This window comes from Passer domesticus, chromosome 10 (genome assembly GCF_036417665.1).
Source record: "Passer domesticus isolate bPasDom1 chromosome 10, bPasDom1.hap1, whole genome shotgun sequence".
NCBI classification, from domain to species: Eukaryota; Metazoa; Chordata; class Aves; order Passeriformes; family Passeridae; genus Passer; species Passer domesticus.
The window spans coordinates 31,669,459-31,690,681 of NC_087483.1; the positions used below are offsets into that span (position 1 = coordinate 31,669,459).

The following is a 21,223-nucleotide window of genomic DNA, read 5'->3' on the forward strand; positions in this document are numbered from 1 at the left end:
TTTCCCATTCTCTTAGTAAAATTCTGAGCCAGCATTACACGTGACATTGTTAATTCATTAAATATCACTGTGATTAATTACATTCAATAGATACGAGGTGCATTCAGGTTCAGTGCAACTTCACTGACCCCAGAGCTGGTACAGCTGTTTAAATCAGGGCAGAAGTGGTCATGTACTACTTCCCACTTGGACTTAAACCAGGCATCATAAAGATATGAGTTGCATGAAACATGGTTTTTAGGCTTCTATCTCCTAGTGATCATCCCACATGTAATTATTTTCTACGTTCTAAAACAGAAGCATATTTAAATGTGATTTTTTTTTTCCTGGTAGCTTTTACCTGTAAGTATCCTTTGGAAAACTCAAATGGGCTTTTAATTTATCATAAGGATTTATGAAGATTTATAGAAATAAATTCTATAGACATGAACAGAACAGAATGGAGCATTCCCCATTGGTTTTTCAACAATTTTCTTTTAAGATGTACTTTAATAAAGAATTACAGTCTGTTTTCAGAACTATATCAAACATTTTAATAGCTACATTTGTGCCTTTTGAGGCTAGTCTAACTTCCAGATCCTTTCCATTGACCTAGCAGAAATGGGACAGATCCCAAATTAGCAATCCTCGACCTGGTGGTATGTCAATCTTTTATCATTGTGAGAGGGTTTTTTAAAAATTGTGATTAAAAGACCCTCTTTCCTTAGTCCTGAACACTTTGGAATGTACCTTCTATATCCACATGATCGTGCTACAGCAAGATATAGTAAGTGCACGTTGTCATATATCTTTACATCCCTACTTGGTTTCATCCCTATCAAGTTGTACAAGAGCAGGAGGGAAGACAAGAGGGAAGGTTTGCACTTTGACCCGTTGTTCATATTTTGGTTCTTTTATGTGTACCAAATGTCAGTCATTCTGTCGTCTATTTAATCTCGGACACCTATGGAAGATTAAGAGAGGGCAGTTCAATGAGCAGAGCAGGAGAGGGAAGGATAGATGAGCTACAGCAGGCAGATAATGTAAAAGCCAACTCAAAGTTCTCAAAAAACTCCAGCCGTCGCCAGCCATCGCCAGCCGTCATCCTTCAGACAAAAAGGAGGAGTTTCCATTCAGGCTTAAAAATCTCCATCTTCTAAAAGATTGGCATGTGAGAATTCTAGAAGGAAAAACTGTCCTTCTTTACATAACTCTGAATTAATCCTTTAATTCTTCCTTCTTTTGATTTTAAATACGTTCTTGGCCAGCAGTCTGGATGTACAGATGTTTATAACTGTGCAGCAAGAAGTTAGGACATATTTAGTGTTAATGTTTTGCCAGTTTGTCATTTTGATCCATCCAAAACCCCATTATTCTAACCTATCTCCCAAGCTGCCAGGTCATCTTTCCCTAGTGAAGTAACCTGGGAATAAAAGTGAGCTTTGTTTTTGGAGATCAAAGACTTTTTTTGATCCTTCTTTTGGTAACCAAAGCTTCCTCTACCTTGCATGGTGCCCATCAGTAGTAGGTGCAATGAAACTCCTCTCAGCACAAAATTGTCCATTTGAATGGGGTAAAGTTGTGCTGCTGTGCCAGCACCGACTGCATGTGTACCATGCAGAGAGGAGGGAATTTCTTTGTATAAAAGTGAGTGCATATTAATGTGAGACTTTGACCAAAAAAAAAAAGTTGCAGTATTGGCGGTTGGCAAAATAACCTGTCTCACAGTCCTTCCCGGCTATCTGAATGGAATAAATGGGATTTCAGAGTGCATGGTGAGCCAGTTGTCACTTCTGATACTAGCTTTTTAATGACATCCAGAAAATAAGAGGAAAAAAAAAAAAGAAAGAAAAGAAAAAAATGAGATAAAAACTACGTGTGCAAAATTTCAGATACAAGGCACCCAAATTGGTAGCCGGTTTTTAGGATTAAAATTGTAGTATGAAGCAGTCCGGCCAGGTTGCTTTGCACAGGCTAGAAGAGGAAGGTTTCTGAGTGGTTTGTGCTCATTTTCCACTTGCCCGGACCTGGGCTGCGTGTCGGGCAAATCCGCTGGCAAATGTTAACACTGCCCAAGGGACTGAAAGTGAAGCTGGGGGCTGATGTGGCATGCGGTTGCCATGGTACTGGCCATAATCCTGCCGGAGTCAGATACCCTGATGATACGGCGAGTTTGAGCTTGCTCTGGAGTAGAGTACAGCGCAGTGACCCTTCCCAACAGCATCTGGTTGTGTTTTAAACTTTTGATAAATTCCATAGCCAAAGAAATCAAAACAATTTAAGCAACAAGCCCAGCCTGGCCAAAGTCCAAGTTCAGGCTGCTGCGTTTCTCATTGGTACTGCTGTTTAATGTAGATCGGAGCAAAAGCGAAGATATTCGGGGTGGGAGCGGGGCACTTTTTGGAGATTCTTTCTCCCCTCCTCGTAGCCTTAGTCCCAAAACAAGAGGATGGAACTAGATTCAACCTCCGGTGAGCTTGCTTATCGCGTTTAGGGAGCAGTCTTTAATGAACGCGTTTCTCCCCCGACATGCTGCTGGCGGGCAGAGCCGCCCGTGTGCGAGGATGTTCCGCGGAGCTCTGCTGCCTCCAGCCCTGCTGTGGCGGGGGCTTGAAAAAGTCGCGCAAACTCTCGGGGAAAAAGCAACCACCAAAGTTGAGGAAAACCACCCCCAGCTCCATCCCCGCCTCTGCGCGAGCGAATCTGCACAAGCCAAACTTGTGCTGTTTGGGGAGGAGGGGGCAGCTTTGCTCGAGCAAGGGGGATTTGTGTGGTGGGCTCGCTGCAGATGTGCTCCAGCTGAGCGGGGCGTGCGGGGCCGGGCTGGCGGAGCGGATCCCACCGCGCCCCTCACAAAGCCCCGCACCCAAAATGGTTCGCTGAGGAGAGGGAGGGGGCGATCCGGGATGAAAGGGGCTGGGGGAGGAGAGAGAAAATCCGGAGCGGTGCGCTGCTCCCGCGCCAAAAGGGTGGGAAGGTTTAGATTTCCCTTTTTTTTTTCTTAAAGGGCGGGTGGAAGAGAAAACAGACCCTAGAGCCAGTTTTCCTCTTGTGTCAGGGCTTGAAAGCGCTCCAGCGTCTTCCTGCAGGCTGCTCAACTTCATCCCTCGTGTGTGTGCATGTGTGCGTATATCTATTATATACATAAAGTACGTGTGCGCGCCGTGTCCCGGGCGGATGGGCAGCAGGAGCCCCTCACCTCCGCACGCCGCCCCCGGCCCTCCCCAGCCCTCCCTTCCTCCCTCCCTCTCCCCGCCCGCCTCCGCGGAGCTGCTCCGCGGCTGCTCCGCCGGGAGAGCCCCGCGCCGCCGGGATCCGCGGCAGCTTTTGGCGAGGAGCGGAGCGGAGCGGGGGAGAGGCACAAAAGGGAAGGACGGAGGGAAAGTCCCTCCCACGCCCCCCTCCCCCAAGTTTATGATGGGGGTCCGGAGGAGCAGCGCTGCTCCGCGGCAACCGCTCGTCTGCTGAAAACTTGCTGCTCCGCTTTTTGGGTAAAGTTGATGCTTATTGTGTCTTTTCATTGTGCTTTTTATTCTTTTTTTTTTTTTTCCCTCCCTCCTCTTCTGCCGCTCTGGTTGGAGCTGCCCTGCGCCGGTGGGGGTGTGTGTGAGGGAGGGTGCAGTTTGGTGAGGGTCTCTCCTCGCAGCGGTGCCGAGGGGGCCCGTCCCGTGTGTCCCCCCGACCCCGCAGGTGAGCGGGGAGGATGGGGCCGCGCGTGTGTCCGGCGTGTCCCCCCCTTTCCCCGTGCAGACCCCTCCCGGACCGTGCCTCCACGGCCATTGTTTTTCCCGGGGGCTGCGGTGACAGTCCCAGCCCCGGGCTGCTGCCGGGACCGCCTTGCCCTGGCTCCAGGAGGACGGCAGAGCTCCCCAAAGCCAGAATTGAGTTTGTCTTTTTTTCCAGAAGAAAAATGAAGTTGCCCCCTCGCCTCCTTGTCATCCCCCCATCCGGGAGGGGCAATCTTTCGACAAGTATATTTGCTGAGGAATTTAAAAAATTCCCTGCTGCAACTTGATCCCTGTGTGATGAGGAGCGGCTTGGAGAGACCCGGACTCCAATCCTATTAAGGACTTAGAGAGTTGAGAGTTTTTCCCCCGGACTCGGTGGCTTTAAAACAATCAGGGAGGAGGGGAGGGAGATGGGCTCATCTAGATGCCTTTTCTGCCTCAAGTGATTGCCATCATTTCCTGGGAAACCTGACTTTTCCAGCGCGGGGGCTTAGGGTGATTTATCAGTGGTCCTGCTGCCGGCTTTTCCGAGCTTTCCGGGCTTATTTATTTATTTATTCATTTAGCTAACCTGCAGCCAGGGCTTCAAAACGTCCCGGGCCGGGGCTGCGGCTCGGCCGCGGGCGCGCTGCGCTGCGGAGCCGCCTCCGCGGGGCCGGGACCCGGTACATGGCCCGGGTGGCCAAATGTCCAGGCGAGGGGTCACCGCCGGCCGGGCCAGTGAAACTTGTGTCTTCCTATAGCTGCCCTCGCATTTCATACTGCCCCAGGTGCTGGAAAACTTCGTGCTTGCAGAAATTAGCATTTTATTGGTGTATGGTGTTTATATTTTTACAGCCACAGATAAAGGCGCTAGTTGTAAAACCTTGACTACCCCCTACAAATCGCCTTCTTTTTTCTTTTTCTTTCTTTTCTTCTTCTTTTTTTTTTTTTTTTTTCAACTGGGGCTCTTGGGATGTACAAGAATTTGAAAGTAAGCGTTACTAGCATGTGCATAAAACAGCATTTAAACAAATACTGTATTGGCATGTGCTGTGGAGTTGGTGCCAAAAAAGTTAAGTAAATAAGCCATGAAATTCAAAATACACACAAGTGAAATAGACTGATTTGTTGTAAGACTTGCTGATTTTATCTGCTTGTTGTAGCTACCTTACTTTAAGAAAAACTTTGGAGGTCTTTTTGGGGTTGGTTTTGTTTTGGTTTTTTTAAAGTTCTAAACCTAATAAAATTAACATCATTAGAAAAGAAACTAAATTCACCTGGAAAAGAGGATATTGCTAAATAATTAAGTAATTGTTTATGCTGCTGGGATATTTGAATTGCGTGATAATTGCTGCATACAGTAACTACAATTGGTGAATTGGTTTGGTTCAGCTTTTCTGATGGGTGGATATGGTAATTTGTATTTTGGCTGTGACTTCAGGAAATGGTGACACCTGTCAAACTTTGAATTGCAATAAAAATGTAGTATTGAATGTTATTGCAAAACTGACAACTTTTAAGAAGTGAATGAAATTCATTATGGCTTTTCCAGTGTAAACAACTCCTGGAAATTTGTCATTTGATTGAAAGCATGACCTATCTGTAGCACTGCAAAGTGCCTGATTGACTGAAGATGAACTTGTTAATCTATAGGTATGTGTATATCCAACCTCTGGTGTGTGTTTGTGAAAGAGTTGATCTTTAAAGCAAGTTGAGGTAAGATTCACTTCATCTTGAATGTTATTATTGCTTAAAGTATGTGACTTTGAAGTGCCCAGAAATGCAACTGCTGTTCTTCAAAGGAAAACAGATCTCGAGGACTGTTTCCAACTTCCTTTCAGTGTCTTTCTTTTTTTTTTTCTCCAGTGTGTCAAAGGGGATGTATACAGATGGACAAATACTATTTGTGTTAGGTCATTCAATTAGAGAAAAATTAGAGCCATAGAAGAATTTGAACTAGATGCATATGTCAATATAAATCTGGCATAATTTCATTGAAGCTGCTCCAGGTTATACTTGGATAAAAGAGAACAGAACTTGACCTCAGACTTCCAGTACATAGCAGCTTGCATTCCCAAATGTCACACAGAAGTCACATTTAGAAAAAACAGCCTTCTGGCTGCATATATATAATGAGCAGTATTTTTGTCATTGTTTTGAAAACCATTTTTAACTTCTATGTCAAAGAACCATTTCTGATTATGTTTTCTGTGATCCTGATGATCTTACAAGTTTATACCACAACTTCCCTTTCAGTGGCACAGTTGTGTAGAAGCTGCACAGGCTCTGGGGTTGTGTGATCAGCTGTATACAGAAAGGGTTGTGTGGTCGCTACAGTTTTGTCTGACTTGAAAATACATTTTTCATGATCCTGATACTTTATTTCTATTGAGAGTGTTTGATTTTTTTGGACCCATCCTTTTTAAATTTAAGGATAGGGTAGAGCATATGACCTAACAGCAATTGCATTATTCTCATTCTCTCTTTGCAAGTACAGAAGACACTTGGTTAACTGCCTGCCCCTGTTTTTGGTGGCCTACTGTAAGCCAGTTGTTTGCCCTGTAGTCTGAAAGGTACACAGATACTTCATGCTTTTGTACTCTGAGAAGTGCTCTGTTCATAGTGAAGTTTCCAGTGCAGATTAGTGAAGGCAGTGGATTCAGTAAACAGTCACCAAAATCTGTAATGTATTTGTGGAGCAAACACCTATCTATTGCCCCATCACAAAGCCTCCACTTAATAATCTGGCCGAGGATTTCAAGGCAGTGAGTTTTTTCAAAGAAGCTACTTAGGAACATTAGATGTGACTATAGCATCAAACTAATTAGTTGCCCCTCCATTTCTATGAAGCTTCTAGGGCTTTATAGAAATGCAATATTTGCACTTCTCACTTGCTGCTGAGGCATTGAGGTTAAGCAGTCTCTGCTTTTTGTCCGCTTTCTTGCTGATGGGAGAGATTCCAGGGCATTGTTCGAGAGCTGCACAACCCCCTTATGTACCTGGGTAAATATTTTAAACAGTTGCACATTTGGACAACTTGCCACAAAGCATTAAGTGGTATTTAGGGTTTGCTTCAGCTCTGTTGCCAGGACCTTTTTAAAGAAAACCAAAACAACTTGTAGGTATTTGGGAATTAATTAATGCAACACTAAATAAAATAACAGCAAAGAATGAATCCTCGTATGAGTGGCAGCAAGAAGGCATTGTGTTAGAAAGGCAGATAATACATGTGTGCCTGTGCATATCTACATGTATGTACACACTTTTGTGTGCATGCATGGAATACACACAATTCATGACCTGTGTATGCAGCAGATCCCATATATATGCATCTTCTAGAAACTGACTGGTGTTTGATGTAAAAGGAATGAAAATTGCATCTTGCATGGCAATCCTGATAGTTGAAGAGGCAAAATTGCAGGTTTCCCTTGTGAACAAGTGACTGGAATGGAAATAGTGGGTAATCAGGTCAAATTTTCTACAGACCAGTTCCAGTTGGGAGTGAATACATGTTCGATGTGTGTAGTCCAGGAGAGGCCACAGAACTTTTGTTCGTTCACTCTTGGCTACTGTAAAACCACAACCCATAACCTTTAACTTCTTATAAACAAAGTGAGCCCAAATGCACTAAAGATGAAAAGTGTTGCACAAAGGGAACAGGAAAATTGTCCTTTAATTCAGAAGGTCAGAGCTGTAAAAACTGTTTGGGATTTGTGAATATTCAGTACCACAGCAAAAAGAGGCCTCGGTGCCTGGAAATGGACACCCAAATTAGAAAAAAATTGAAAATAGGCTCCCTTGGGCTCCTATTGTAATGAGTGGAAGCGTTTCTGATACTGTCATGGGCATGACTGCCCAAATACATTAGTCACTGGTGAATCTTTTCTTATCTTTTCACAATTATTTGTGATTGGCTGTCACCTTTCTGCAATTATAAATATTCTAAGAGGAAACAATACAAATTAGAACTGTAGGTACCAGGATCTTTGTACTGGATGTATTTCTTTTTACTTTCTAAGTGTTCTTTTTCATATGAAAAGAGTCTTGCAGCTTTATCCTTATTCAAGTCTTTTCTTTTTGTATCTACTGGGGAGAAAACCATTAATTTTGAGGAATGGTGAGAGTAAGCCTTAAGCTGTCTTTGACATTTTAGTTTAACTTGAATAGGTTAATTTTTTTTTTTTTTTTAGGAAAACAAGTTGGTGGGAAGTGTGTTTTAACTCTGAGCGCCCGATTTCGACCATTAGCATAAGAAAAAAAGTTTTAGTGCATTTACTATTGTATTGAATGAAGAGTTCCAACAGTCAGGGAAAAGAAAGTAAAAGGCTGTAAAGAAATGATGGTCTATTCAGATTATTCAGCAGCCCAGAGCTCTGGTCATCTGCCTCTGAAATCTGTGATCGGGATATCACTTTTATCTTCCTGTGCCTTTCTCTAGCCTATTTCACATGTTCACTTTTGTCAAGGTTTATTGATCACGTTTTCTTCTCTGCAAATCTGTGGAAAATTTAATGAACCAAAAACAACTGAGAAATAAAAGGAACTTTTTATTCATTAGTCACTAGATGGAATTTTGTTCTATAGTCACTACCCTCTTGCCTCCCATGTGCCTCATTGTGTCACTCCTGCAGCAGTTACAGTATGTACAGTGGGGATGGCCACATTATTAATTCTCTTCCAGGGAAAAGTTTGTTTAAAGTTGTGAACTCATGGCAGCCCCAGCTCTACTCCTTGGCTTTTCTCTGCCTTCCTGACATTTGGATTCTTGATTGTGGTGCTTCTGTCACTAAATACCTTTAAGTGTGTATTCGGCAGAGCATTTACCTCTTCAGGAATTAAATGTATTTGCTGCCTAGCAATTAAATCCAAATTTAAATGATTGCAGATTAGTAGTAGTTATTTACAGTCCTGATTGTTTTGGTGCTGTGATCCTTGTTCATTACACATCTGCTTTGCCGTGGTGCTGCCCCAGAGCGCTTTGTGATGCAAATGCTTTTGTTAACTTACAAATAGTTTCAGTATCTAGATCATCTCAGGTGACATATTTAAGTCGCTTCTTTTTTCCCAGATGGACTTAAAAAGCTGTAATTAAATGTGGCTTCCAGTATGATTAAGCTTTGCTAACATTTTCCATGGAACGATTTACTTGAACTCTGGCGCTTTCTGAACTTGTCACTGGAAGATTTTTCAATAAACGTCCCTTTTAACATTAATTTCATTTCATTTAGTGCAGCTTGTAAGTGTAGGCAAATGAGTTAAAATGAAGCATGTATCTGCCTGAGAGATTACTTGGATGTTTCTTGGTTCTAAAGAACTTTACTGCTACCCCATGTTAAATGCTAAGTCTAAATCCCTGGGGAAGAAAAACCATAGAGTTGTGTAGGACATTCCCAAATACTCTCCCAATGAATAGTAGCATCAATCCTGATGCTTTTAAGGGCTGATGTAAAATCCACAAAAGGGACTCTGGACTTGAGCTTCTAATCTCAGCTACGGTGATGGCACATCTGTTTTTCTGTGCATGGAGTGACTCTTGTTCTGTAGGAGCAGACACTTGCAAGCTTCAGCTGCCTGTAAATCTAAGGAAAGGACTTAATGCCCAGCAGAATGAACCCTGCTGGAAAAATCTGGGCTTTCGGGAGAAAGGAGAGTGGGAGGAGGATAGTAATAAAATGTCTCTTATCCCCTGTGGAATGTAGGATTTTAGTGTAGATAACCCACTCACATGAAACTAATGCAGTCTCTCCAGAGGAAGGCACCTTCTCTGGGATGCTGTGCTGCAGAGCCGGTGTGGGTCCAGCCCCTCAGAGAGGAGCACCCTGTGGTCACAGTCCCTCACCCCACCACGAGTGGCAAATACCCCCAGCATGGGACCAGCTGGTTCTTCCCAGAATCTTCAAGGGATGGTTAGCTGCACAGCTTAATTCCTGCAGTGGCAGAGAAAAACTTCCCGTGTTACAAATGCAATGTAGAAGAGTGGAGATTCTGTAATGTTACAGTGATGTGGCTTATATTCATCACTAGGAGCTTTAAATATTCAGGCTCTGGAAGTTAAATCCTGTTTTGTTTAAATGTATATTTAGTGATTATATTCTATTCAAGCAAGCAGATCACCTGGAAGTTGTTTAGCACTGTGTTAAGCAGTTTGATTCTGTCGCTGAAATTCATTGAAAACCCCTTGAAAACATCTCAGCATTTATTTTTTTTCAGCTTGGAAAGTGTCATTCCTAGCCAGAATCAGTGTGTTTCTCCCTTCCTGCTGACCTGAGGAGCTCTATTAGAGCCCTTTTATCACACCGTCTTTAAAAGTTGATTGCAGCGGTGTTAAAAGAGCATCAGTTCCCAACACCAAGCTCGCTCCTTTTCACAGCGATGCTCAGCAATGCCCCTTTGTGCGGGGGACAATGCAATAAGTCAGACAGGACTTTCTGAGCCACCTCTATAAGGAACTGTAAGGGCTGCTGAAGTACACTTGTGTTAAGTTGAATTGATTGAAATTTAATGGCTGTTAGTAGCTATGAATGGTAATGATTTTCTAGAGTATCTCCACCATGCTTGACATTAATAACTGTAGAGTGTGTATGTGTGACGCTAGTATGTTATTCATTTTTAAAGATGCTTTCTCCCAGCCCTCTTTCCCATAATTTAGTTGTTTTGATGCTTCAGAAAAGAAAAAAATCTTGTGCTTCGAAAAGCACGTACATCTTGTCAACATAATTTTGTGCTCAAGATTTTTATTTTTTCCAATTCTAACATAAATCAGACTACAATATAGTGAGAGTGATGAATTTGTTTTACATGCCATCAAGAATTAATGTTATGCAAATAAAAGCTTTACAGGTGCCATGATTTACTTAATAATTTCAAGTTCTAATATTTAAGCTCATTCATTATGTTTGAGTAAAAAAAAAACACAGCATGTTCATATTTTAAAACGTGAAATGTGAGATTTGTGTGCATTTGCTGTGTGTAGTTGCTGTGTAAGCACATTTGATGGCTAAGAAAGAATCAATCAGTGTTTGCATTCGGCATCCTATGCCTGTAGATGTTACAGAGACATTTCAAAGAGAATAATCAAATATTTGTATGTAAGGAGAGGAAGATGGTGGTGAAATATCCTTCACAGATACAAAGAAGCAGAAAACTGCCAAAGAAAACTTTTTTGGCCTTCAGAATTTGAGCAGGGCAGCACAATTTTGCTATGCAAAGTGGCCTTTATTTCATCCTGAGCCATTTGCTCCCAGTCCTGCTGCCTTTGCCGCGTGGTGAGGATGCAGTGAGGAGCTGGTGAGAGCTGCAAGCATCCTGGGTCAGAGGTGAATGTGAATGTGATCGCAGGGTTTTCAGGCTTTGATATAATTTTTAGTGTGCTTCCCAAAGGCTAAGGACAAGGGGAAGAAAGTTTGACACATAAATACATCTTGAATCTCTGAAGATAAGAATAGATTTTGACTTTATTTCTCAAAAATTGAGGTCACAGTGGTCTGATGACAGGCTGAAAGCCCATCACTCAATTTTTTATTCTGTTTCTTATTTTATTTTTTTTTCCAAATGAACAGACAGATTCTTATTTTTGATACATTGTACACATTGAGTTAGTGACAGCATATTCAGGTTTTGAAGTTTGTGGCCCCAGGATCAAGGTTTAGCACCAGCATTCAGGCCTCCCTGCCCGAACAGTAGTAATTTTACTGATAATGACATAAAAGAATCAAACCTCTTAAATTTGGTAACAGTGAATTGAAAGTGAATTTTTATGAAATGCAAGAGAGTCATGTGTTTCTATGATTGCTACAGTTCATAGTTGTGGGAGCAGGCTCAAGAATTGCTCCTTGACCTCTTCAAGCCCAGGGGACCATTGGCCAGGGAGCAGAGTGGTACTTGGCTTTTAGTAATTTTGACAACTTCTCCTTTTGCTCTGTGTTCTTGAGGAACTTGGAGGAGAAATTCATTCGGATGAGCCATTCAAGCCAAGGATTTAGCTGGGTGTTAAAAGGCTGTTTGGGAAGTGGCGCACAGTGTATGTACCGTGATCAAGTTAATTATGTTGCTTTGGCAACCCCAGCTTTGGTATTTCCTGGCTAGGACTCGTTGATGGAATCATATTCCAATATCTGGCGTCATTCAACACTAAAATCTTCTACAAAACCAGGTCAATGTTGTAAAAAAGTTGCAGAAAAAAGAGATGGAGGATTTTTCTGAGAGTGTTAACAATTCATTGTTTTACATGCTTTGTGTTGAAATAAGTTTCTGTTTAGAATTTTTAAGTATAATTCCATTGTAGGAAATACAGTAGCAATATAATTGCTTTTCCAGTGGACTCCAAGTGATTGTTTTAGAATTCCTTTTGTGGAGAATTTCAGCATTTTGAGGTTTTGTTTCAATTCACAATAAGTTGGATTTGGAAACCTTAAATTTCTTTGTAACTGCAGTAACTGGATTCTTAACTTGCTGCTTCTGAGAGCTGTAAGGAAACACAGGGCTGAGCACAGCACATGTGTTACTGAACTATGTCCATGGCCAGTTTTTTCATGTTTGATTTATTGTGTGTGCTTTTGGGGTCTTTTTCCCTTTTTTTTCAGAGAAAAGGGAATGAGGGGTGGAGACATTGTGCATATTGAGGTTGCATTATCCCAGCCAAGCTTGCACTTCTTTAGAGACCCTGCTGCAGCTCTCTAAATCTCCATTTCCTATTTGAGAAAATATTCCTACTTCTGCATTTTACTCCAAGGCCTCTGGCAGGGGTTGGTAAAATTTAAACTATGTGTTAGACTTCTTCTGAGAAATTCACTGATGCTGGAGGTGATTTCATCCCTCTGGGTCAAAGCACATGGGGGAAGTGGGTGGTGAAAGGCAGGTCTGGATCTGTGTGGAGAGGACGGGGATGAAACAGGGCAGTGCTGGCAGCTGCTGGAGGTTGCACCATTCTCCCAGGAGCGTGCAGGGTGAGGGGTCTTCCTCTTCTCCATTCCAGAGGGCATTACCAAGGTGCAGATGGCAGGGGCATCTTTGCCAATGCATTTGTTTCCTTTAATCTCTGCTCGGGGTAGAGAGACACCCGAGAATCAGACTCCATCCCAGCTGTCGAAGGTGGGAGATGAGGTGGGCTTTCTTGTAGAGAGGAACTCACTGCTTGTGAGTCTGTGTTGCTTTTCTGCTGCCCACTTTGGGCTGGCCCATTTCTGGTCACTGTGGGTTCCTCTCTAGCAGGTGGTGGCTTTCCAGGGAGGCACTGCCTGGGTGCAGTGGGTGCAGTCAGGTGATGAGATGCTCCAGCTGTCAGGCTGGAGAAAGGGGTCACAGAACAACTTGGGACCCCTAACCCTGGTCATTTTGGTGTCTTCCTCCTTTGCTGTTGAAGATGCAACTTTTCAGCCTCCTGCCATCACCCCACTCCCTCCTCCTGTTACTGCATGTGGAATAACTAGTGCATTCATGGGGTTTACCAGAATCAGATCTCCACTGAAGTGTAGGACCCCCCAGTGGAAGTGAAGAAGGCAACCACTCAGAATTCTTCAAAGTGACTTCTCCCTCCTTTTCCTCAGTCACTCTCTTCTCCTGGCGTGGTGCAGGCCAGGGGCTGCTGCCTGGGACTGGCAGGCTGTTAGCCCTGCTCTAATGAATGGGGAGCAGTTTGGGGTTTTTATCTGGTTTATTTTTTTCCTCTCTTGCTGTGTGTTGTTGGGTTGCTAGGATGAGGTCTGTGGTCCTGGTGTGCTTTCTGGGTGTGCTAAACCACTCGTCCCACGAACCTCCCATGTAGGCTGGACTGGGAGTCCTTGGTGCAGCAGTTCAAACAGAGTGCAGAGCTGCAGGTGCTCTTTTGCTGGCTGAGTGCTTCAAATGTCACACCTATCCTCGGCTTAACATCTGTGCTCTTTCAACATCTCATGTGAGCTAATGCAGTTTAGGCATCACCCATTTCTCTCTCTCTCTCCCTGGAGGTTACAGATTTCCAGACACCCTTGAGATGGAGTTTTAAGGTCATCAGTGGCATTTTTAGGTCACAGAACTGCAGGACCTTGTCTTCTTGCCAGCTAATCAAATGACTAATTAGTTCATATATCGCTGCTGTTATCTTTCTCTCTAGCTTTGGTTCAGCTCTGCGGGATGAAGCCTGCTAGGAGATGACATCTGAGAATTACCTGATTGGAAACTTAGAGGCAGATATGGTCAAGGGAGTCCATGTGAGCAATCAGTGGTGCCTATGTTAGTCTCTGTACCCCAGTTCATCTACGTGTATTAATGCATCTGTCAAGTCACAGTATTTAAAAACAGCCTTGCTCTAAGCCTTTCTATGATTATGGCAGTGAATACTCAAGATACGCAGCACTCTTAATTCCATTGTAATTTGAGTAATTTGCACAAGACTCTATTTTAGCAGATGTAACTGTATACATATATTTTAATTTATTTTAATCTATGAGCAATTTTACATCTGGGCACTTTATCCTGCACCCTCTTAAATGCTCACAAATAGGGACTTGGGCAGTGTAAGCCTTTGTGTGTATCACAGCCACATTAACCCACTTTATTTCACACTTTTCTCAGGTGTTGATGGCATCTGGTTGTGACAGATGCTTTCTGATAAAGCTTTCAGATCAACATGCCTTTGGAGACAGTGTTGGTACTTGCAGACTGCTGTATCCAAATACTCTTCTTTAATTGTCTTATTAAGTAGAGAATTAAGCTGTGTGCTTTGACTGTTTTGGTGCCAGTGATTCTTATTGCAGGCTTTGGCACGGCACCACGTTGTGTTTTAAAGAGACAGCATCTCTTTAATGATGTGGGAATTGAGTTGGAGGATAAAAATCCGCTGAGAAAATGGCTGACTGAAAGTATGGTACGTAAAATCTGATTTTATGTTCTACCCCTCAGACTATTAGGTGGGGGGTTTAGTTCAAATGCCTGCAATGATTTAAGAAATAAAAAGCAGAAATCCTCCCTGCTGCCAGACCACAGGCTCCTCAGCGCCAGACTTGCAGACGAATGTCACATGTTGCTGTATGTTTTGAAAGCCTACCATGTGTTATTCTTTAGCTGTCTCAGTCTTCCCCCCCAGCTATATCATCTTCCCCCTAGCCAATCTCACAGAAAAACTTCTAATGAAAAAACTTTCCTTTCCCCTTGTCTGGTGCAGACCCCAGGATGTGTTCCCCTGTACCTGTCACTCCATGTGAAGGTCTCTGCCTGCAAACTTGCAGAAGTGATTTTAACTTGACTTCGTGTAACTCTGCCTCTTATGCTTTAAATCAGGCACTTTTGACACTGATATTGCAGCTTATGTTGTGCGTTAGGATCAAGAGCTCACAAATGACTAAACATATGGTTAAAACTTTTTTTCATGAAATATAATATGTTTCAGTTTAACTCAGCTGTGGGTCTAGATAACAAACCTCCACAGTTTGCCATTAGAATAATTGCATTTCCAGAAACAATTTTTTACTCCTTCTTTTCTACTGTCTTGGATTAATGTTTCCTCCAGCTAATGACAGGACTGGACATGCAAACTGGATTAGAGTATAGTGTGAGTAGTATGAGCTGAACATGCTGGCATCTCACTTTATTGCCTACAAGGTTAAGCGGTTTACTGTGAGGTCGCAAAAAGTAAACTGAAAGCAAAAAGGCAAATTAATCCAGATCTCTTGGGTTCCGTCAGTGACGAGCGTGGCTCCCAGGGCATTTGCCTCTAAAATGTTGTTCTGCCAGTCCCCCCAGCCTGAAGCAGTCGACTTATGACCAACTTGTGCTTAAATGTGAGGTCAGAGTCCAGCCACCCCTCGGGTGCACGGGTGTCACTCCGGCAGTGTGGCCACGGGATGCCGCTCCTCCTCCTGATCTGCAGTGCCAGCATGAACGTGGCAGAAAAGTTGGCAGCAGCAGCCTGGCGCTGCAGCTCTCGTGAATGGTAAAGGCTGCTTCGCATTAGAGCTGCTCCCTGGGGCTGCCTCCTTGCAGGAGGTCTGCTCCCAATTTCAGCAGGGTAGGAAGCAGCCAGCGCTTGTGCTCGACGTCTCTATTAAGTTCACTGTACCAAGGAAAAAAGGGCTACTCGGGAAAGCCACTGCTTGGGTTTCTGCAGAAAAGAGTGTTGAATTGGTCCAGTGGCAGAACTGCAGATCACATCTCTGATAAGCAAGAAACTGCTGGGGAATCATGTTAGGATAAAGGATAGGGCTGGGAAGACCAGAGCAGATGGTGCAGGGGGTTGTACATGCATCATACCTGTGTGTAACTAGTGAGACCACCGCTGAAAATGCATCATACTTAATTTGTATTCCTTCTGTTTTTCCTGTTGGTTTTTTTTTTTTGAGGTTTTTTGGGTTTTTTTGGGTGTTGTTTTTTTTTTTTGTTTTTGTTTTTGTTTTTGCTGCCATGAATGGGATTTATGCAAGTACCTGCATCCAGCTGTACCTTGGAATTGTAGGTGGTATTTCCACCTATGAGGTTAGATGCTGGGTGTGCCATCTGATATCCCAGTTTGCAAGTGGACTGGTCATACTGGGGACTGAATGAGTCTGCTCACTTATTGTACACAAAAGCTTAGATTTGAATCCATGTTGGAAAGCTGGATCACAGCCTGTGTCTTAAGCGTGTTGGGCTTGTAATTCTCTTTTCAGTAGAAATGAAAGATTTATTGGTTTTCTATGAAAACAATAATAGAAAGTTTGTGTTTCATGTTTATATATAATTATGAGTGTGTTGCTTGAATGATGAGGTGTACTGTGTTCAGAAAGAAACCTGGTACCATCCCACAGAAGTGCAGGGTTTTCCACTAGGCTGTGACAGATCAATTTGACAACTCCTGCTTTACTGGGACCTCCTTCCTCACCAGTCCCTCGTGTTTCCTGGGGAGCTGCAGTGTTCAACTGGACTCAGCAACCCTGGTGTGTTGCAGGGACACAGCAAGTGGCTGTGCTGGGACCACCAGCGTAAGGCAGAGTGACTCCTGTGTACGGAGTTGACTATGTAGCTTGTATCTGTGGGGAGGACAAATGGGTGTTATGTTTCCCCTCTTGAAGTCAGTGGGATCGTCACCAGAATGCCACAACTTCTCAAATATGGTGGATGGTGGTTTAGCCACTTCACCCACTAGCTCCCTCAGGACCCACAGCTTAGTCCCTTAGAAATCCCAGTAAATGTTGCAGCTCTGGCCTTCTCACCGAGAGCACAGGGCTGCTCTTTACATCCCAGGTTCATAGCAAAGAGCTAGAGAGTGATAACTGCTTTGTGAGGCCAAGTGTGACCAGGAGGGCACGTCCTGCCTTGTGTGTTACCAGCTGCCTCTCACGTGGACCCCTGTGACCTTTTTGTACTAATGTGTTAGATCTGGAGCTGTGCCTTGGAACGATACAGAGTTTGTGCTGGAACAGAATGGTGACTTACCCTGCAGCCTTCCACAACCAGTGATACACACTGTGCTTCCCTGTGCTTTGTCTGCATACAAGTAGGCAGGGGCATTTCAAAATGATTGCTACAAACTGGAAATGTCCACCATGCTAACGATTTGCATGGTTGGGACAGACCTTTCCTTTGTGACACTTGTCATGGTGGTACATGAGAAGCTATTTGAACCTGATCCCCTTGATTTATGAAAGAACTGGTTGTAAGTTTGATTATTTCCCATGGGGCTTCTCAGAAAGCAGTGCGTTCCCTGCCCTTTTCTTATCTGAGGGAGCCCTTCCTGTGGCTTGCAAAGATCACCTTACTTTCAGGGCATTTGTGGGACATGCATGTGCTACAGTTCTAGTTGGTAACAATACCTATGTGGGTTATCTTAGAAAAACTATTGTTTAGTAGTATGTAGGAAGTTTATAAAACTTTCACTGTCTATTTTTACAAGGGAGATCTTTGACTTAAATTGGTTGTTCTTTAGAAGAGCGGGTGCCCCAGCAGAAGAGGAGGCTGGAATGTGATGTTACCAGCTCTCTACTCTGCTAGACCTGCAGGCTGGTACAAAACCACAGTAGGCTCCCAAGCAGGCACTTGGCTCACAAGTAGTTAAGGGACATGAAGGAGTCCCAAGGAGACAGATGCACAGACAACCTGGTGGCAGCTGGGAAAATACTGTGGGGGAAAGAAGGGAAGTAAGACACCAAACCTGTAGGAAACCAGTCTTCATTATTTCTATAACTTGTCTGACTACTTGCACTCTTTTATTAACTTTTTATTATGGCAAAAGTGACTAGAATAAAAATAGTCTAGGTGCCAAGGGGATAAACAGGAATTAAATGGATTAAGTTCTGAACACTTTACTGCTTTTAGAAAGATGTTATTTGATTTACTAGCTTAAGTTAAACTTACATGACCAAATTACTTCTTAACTTAATAATGACTTTTGTGGGGTAAAACCCCCATCTGTTTAGATGTTTTAGAAGGACTTAATCCAGAATACATCATAACTCTTTAGGCTATTATGGAAGAGTGGAGCAGCTATCCTTTGTGTCATAAGCTAAATAAGTGCTGACTGGGATTTGAGTCTTCTGGAAGTCAGCATGACCTGCATGTGGTGTAGGTACAGATAACAACTCAACGTGTAAGATAGCAAGGGAACTATTCCCAGTGGTACATGATCTATGTTGCCAACTGTGATATTTTTGATAGTTTAATTTTTCATAAAATCTTGAGATACTTTAAGATAACTAGGTGGGTTTAAAAAAAAAAAATAGAAAAGTCTTTGTTTTCTAAAGACAGCTTATGGAAAGTTGATGCCTGACAATGGCAATTCTGTTTGTGATTACCTGCAATAAACTTCTCTCCTGATGCCTGTCAATGTAGTAAAGCCAAGCTTCTGCCCTTTATAAGGGTTCAGAGTTGCTGGTAGTTTGTGTTGGTTTCCTCTGAATCCACAGTGCTTGTTTGTGGCTCTTTCTTCCCCCCACAGCTCCTCACACAGCACACTTGCATGTTGGACAGAGTCCAAATTTCCTCCCTCCTGGGGATTCCTTTGCTGTTAATTTAAGTGATGGCAAATGCAAACTTCTTGCCAGAGCTTGCTGTGTGTTTTTTGGATGCTTTTTATAGCTGTTCCCTGAGGGGTCAGCTTTTGTCCTTCCCCACCACGCTTTCTGCTGAGGGGAGAGAGGCCTTGAACTGGAGCTGATCGGTCCCACCTGGCTTTGAATGCATCTCTGACATGGCTTCAGGACCTCACTATCTTCACAGTTTTTGAAGACTTTTGCTTTGTTGTTGTTTGTACAAAGCTGAACTTTATAATAACTTGACTGTGTGTGTACTCTTAAAAGCAGAATTGATCATTCATGCCTATGATAGTGTGTCTGAGTTCTTATTAGATGGTTTTCTGCAGCACTGTGATCTGGTGATTTTAGATGCTACATGAAAGTTACAATTAGGGAGAAAAATTACTATTTTTAATAGGTATGCAAAATAGCTTTTCTCTTCAAAAGTCATGTGGTGAAGACATGGTGTTAACATGAGACAGAGTGAATGTGTTGAAGAGACGTGAGTGCCCATCTGCTGTGCGCCTGAACTGTAGATTTGAGATATCTTCTCAAACTGGGGATGTTCACACAGATCAGAGCACAGTCTAGAAAAGCACTCGTCTCCTTTCAGGTAGACCAGCAGTAGCCAGGAAAGCTGAAAGGCAGCTCTTCAGTTGGAAGTCATATGTGCCTTTGCTTATTTCCCTTCAAAAGGTCTGCCCTTGTCACCAGAGGGGATTTGACTGCCTTCCCCAGCCACAAATTCTGCTTCCCAGGGTTAATCTCCAGGGCCTTTGTCCTGCTGTGAGGTTTGTGCTTGGACAAATGAGAACCCATCTAGTTGTGGTTTTAACCCCTGTCAGCTGTTTTCAGCCGTCCACCTCTGATTTGTCCATACAGTTTTGTTGAAGGAGCTGTGCAGCAGGACATGTTCACAGGACAGGGAGAAACAACGCTGGCTTTATGGAGATGCACATGTTGGAGGAATGTCATCTGTTTGTGCTTCATTTTACACTGGAGTCCTGCAGAGCACTGTGTTCTGTGATTATCTGGGCTGTTGTGGAAGGCAGAACATTTGATTTAGCACAGAGGTTTGTAACACCAGCGCTGCATAGGTTTGGTGTCCCATTTCCTGTTGAACTGAAAGTGTCTGGTGGAATCAGAGAATCATAGGAATGCTCTGTGAAGGCACCTGGTAAACTAGTGGAAATGATGGTGAAGGAGTTCTCCATTGTGGCATCCTGGATGGAGAAATAAATCCCTGAGTGTGGAAGCAGTGTGGCAGGCAGACTCAGTGTTTGGGGAAGGTAACTTGTGGAGATCATGCAAGAAACAGCACAACACTTCAAAATGGGATTCAAGTAGGAAGAACAACTAGATTATCTGGGGGAAAAAAATCCGGTGGAGTGGACATCCAGGATGCAGCATCTATTGGGATACCTGGGTCCTTGGGCATTAATAACTGAGCATGAAGATCTTGCACGTTTGCTGCTTTTCGTAACCTAAAAAGACCCCCCCCAGTAAAGGTTTGGTTGCTTGTCCTGTGCTGAGGCAGCAGATGGGACTGAGGACACAGCACTGGTAACTGCAGAAAGTGTAATGCATTCAGGTCTGCTTCACTCCATTACAATAGAGATTGACAAATTGGAGGGAGTTCAGGAGAAAAAAAGAAGTAACAAGAGAGCTTGAAAGATTGACTTACAAGAGAAGACCGAAAGAGCTGAATATAGATAACTTGGCTAAAGGATGACAAATGGGGTGGTTGAGATATAAATCTACAAATATCTGAAGGGTGTAAACACCAAGGCTATGAAGAATTATTTAGAGTGGTACAATGGGGTGTAACTAGAAGTAATGGGATGAAATTTAAGAGAAGGCAAATTTCAGTTGAATAATGGGAGAAGCTTTTTGACAGTGTGATGTATTAAGCCATGGGCTGCTTTTCCAGCAGTAGTCCTGTTGCTCACTGTTTAGGGCACAACCCTGTTTGCTTAAGAAGCCAGAGTTTTCCAGAGTCTTTATTAAGGACAGTTTTGAATCATGCCTTTTGTTTTTTTATATATTTGATGCAGAGGCATGCAAACCATACACCAAAGCTGCTGTGCCTCTCCACACATGCATCAAGTCTGGGTGTGACATAGCAGCTCCTGGTGTTGTGGTGGTGATGAAGGCAGGGGTGTGAGTAACCTCCTGAGCCACAGCTCAGCCCAGATGGCCCCACTGGCATGGCAAGCTTGGCCAGGTCAGTGGTATCTGCTCTTTGATCAGGACCTTCTGTTACCTTCCACACTTCTCCCATCCAGGTGCTGTAGTGTTACCTTTTGGGGGTTAGTTAATTTACGGTCTCTGGAATAGATATCAAAGTTATGCTGCAGCTCTGCACCAAGAAATCTCCCACTTTGCTTCAGAGAAATCAGGACAAACAAGCTCTCCTTGATGCACATGGTCTATGATCTTTTATAAATCTAAAATACTGTACCTTAACTTTTTCTTTAGAAACTCCCATTTCTTCTTCTGCTTTTCACTTCACTTGAAATGCAAACTAAGGTCAGAGGATCCCTTTCCTACTGGCAGAACACACTGTATTGTCTG

The 21,223-nt window shown here is 43.3% G+C and overlaps 1 protein-coding gene across 3 annotated transcripts in view; it reads left to right on the top strand.

Annotated features, from left to right (window-relative positions):
* GLI2 (GLI family zinc finger 2) overlaps positions 1–21,223 on the top strand; it is a 205,533-nt gene that overhangs the window by 14,725 nt on the left and 169,585 nt on the right. The window contains exon 1 of one of the 3 annotated variants that reach the window (XM_064434984.1): positions 2,994–3,102. The exons of 1 other annotated variant lie outside the window; for it this stretch is intronic. The gene's annotated coding sequence lies outside the window, so the exon portion shown is untranslated. Of the gene's footprint in view, positions 1–2,993; positions 3,103–3,269; positions 3,471–21,223 lie in introns of those variants that run through there. One more of the 3 variants, XM_064434981.1, reaches the window with a different exon arrangement.